Below are 2,500 nucleotides of genomic sequence, written 5' to 3'. Positions count from 1 at the left end.
ACATGATCGGTGTGAAATGGGAAACTGCGAAACATACGAGGGGCACACCACGTAAGAGAAGGGGAAGAGTTAGGGAGTTCCACTAGTCTCGTGCTTAAATCATCAGTGCGACAATGAAGGGCAACTCTAATGACAGAGACGGGCCCTGGGTAATTTAAAGCTACCAGCTCTATCTATACCCATATCTCTGTAATGGAACTTCCGACTTTAAAAAGATTATTGAAAATATCAAATGTCAACAGCTCTCCTCTATAAACAGTTGAGAGAGAGAGAGAGAGAGAGAGAGAGAGAGAGAGAGAGAGAGAGAGAGAGAGAGAGAATGACAACACATTTCGTAATACGATCTCGTGCATTGCCAAAAGCTATCCTTTTGCATCCAATTCTGCTTTCGGATTAGCATAAATTCTCTCTCTCTCTCTCTCTCTCTCTCTGGTGCCATCACCAAGCCAGCGTGTACTCTACCATATTTTTACCTATACAACAAGCACTGCTCCCGGTAGCATATGCTTACATTAGGCGCACTGCTGTGATACAACTCGAATGACACTCGTTCAGTTTCGGTTTTGTTATGCATCTATACCAAATAAAATATACTTCAATATGAAATATTTTTCACCATAGTATGTCAATTACGTGACCCTAGATAAAATACCTGCATAAGAGTTTTGGAGATTGTTTTTTGGTAGCCTTGATAATTATCAAATGATTTGAAACACGTGAAACTTGAATTCGTTTGCCGGTCAAGTAATCAATCACTTACAAAGCCAAATTAAAATTATATTATGAGCAGGCCAGCTTCGAATCCTTTTCTCGGCTACTGGCTGCATGCGAATCGCCTCTTCTCCATTAAGTAAAAAAAAAAAAGTAAAGAATGCAGAGGAAAGAAGTGCCAGCTTACAGCATGAAATACCGGAGCAGGTGTCAGCAACCGGCTTTACCAAACATCATTAAATACAGAAGTTTTATGAACACGAAATCCATAGAGCACTCACTAACCCCAGGGGACACAACATGGCTTATTAAGGACTCAGACATTCCAATGAATGTTAGCGAAAGCCAATACGGGGAAAAGAAAAGAGGACAGAATACAAAACATTTCAATCTGATTTAGATAGACAATGAAAAAGCAGCAACAACGACGCTGGAACGACCATAATGTTGTGTTCTTAGCAGAAAATATGAAAACATTATTCTCATGACTGAAACATATTTAACTCTTTCCGGATAAAATAATCCAATTCTCACAGTAGGAGATGAATAATAACATTAATAGTTGAGATATTCTCAATATCGTAATAAGCCGTTATATCATAAAAAAATCCACAATCATATAAATACATTGCATTAATATGCAAAAGATAAAACAACGACTTTCGAAAACAATGTCTGAGTCTTTGTTTTATACTTTGCACATTGATACAATTTGCTTCTATCATTGTGGATTTTAATTACATAATAATAATAGTGATAACATTAAGTCATTAACGACTAAAAGTCAAATCCTAGAGAGAGTCTTTATATGAAACGGAATAAAAATGCACAGGCCCTAAACGGTAAACTTAGTCAAAGGCAAAAACCGCAAAAACAAATCCAACTAGAGAAAAGGCTATAGCTACATAAGAGGCAACAAAGGCAAAACGAAAAATAAAGTAGTCTACCCAATACAACCTGCCGTAAAAATCGAAAAAAAGTTGGACTAAACATGAGCATAACAATGGTTGGAAAAACAAAGAATTGCAGTTGAAGATTCCAGTAGAAGGAATGACGTAGAAGCACAGCGAACAAAAACGTAGGCGCTAAACAGTGGCAAAAGTGAGAAGGTTACACAAGCTAAGGTCACAACTAAAGCAAAAGCCGTAGAAACAATAAACACAAAAGCCTCCCTGGAAAGAGAAACGAATAACAACTTAAAAAAAAAAAATAAGGGCGTATGGAAGAACATGAGAATAGCATATATACTAAGCTTTATTGATTGAGCGTCGGATAGGAGGAAGCCTTCTGGAAAATTTATCTCAAGAGACGGAAAAACCATCTGCAAACAAAGAAGCTCTTAACAAACGTAAAATGTACAACACAAAGGACTCACCAGGAGTAAAACCAAATCACACTTCCAAGGAGAAAAACAAAAACCTTCACAGATGAAGGAAAAGTCAAATAACGCTTTGGAACACAGCTTTATGTCAAAACAGAAAAGAAGAGCCAGACACAAAGCCATAAAGAAAATAAAAACGCGCACAACCAATGGAAATAAAAGAGGCGATCAAATATTTGTAAGGCTTTCCTCCTATTAGCAAAGTATAGCAGATGAGAAACAGAAGCTATGATTATGGTAGCAATAGTAAGGAACTAATATATATATATATATATATATATATATATATATATATATATATATATATATATATATATATATATATATATATATATATATATATATATATATATATATTTATATGTGCATATATAGTGTAAATATGTATGTATGTATATATAGGTATGT

Source organism: Macrobrachium nipponense, chromosome 28 (genome assembly GCF_015104395.2).
Source record: "Macrobrachium nipponense isolate FS-2020 chromosome 28, ASM1510439v2, whole genome shotgun sequence".
In the NCBI taxonomy this organism is placed as follows: domain Eukaryota; kingdom Metazoa; phylum Arthropoda; class Malacostraca; order Decapoda; family Palaemonidae; genus Macrobrachium; species Macrobrachium nipponense.
This window is presented reverse-complemented; position numbering follows the sequence as displayed.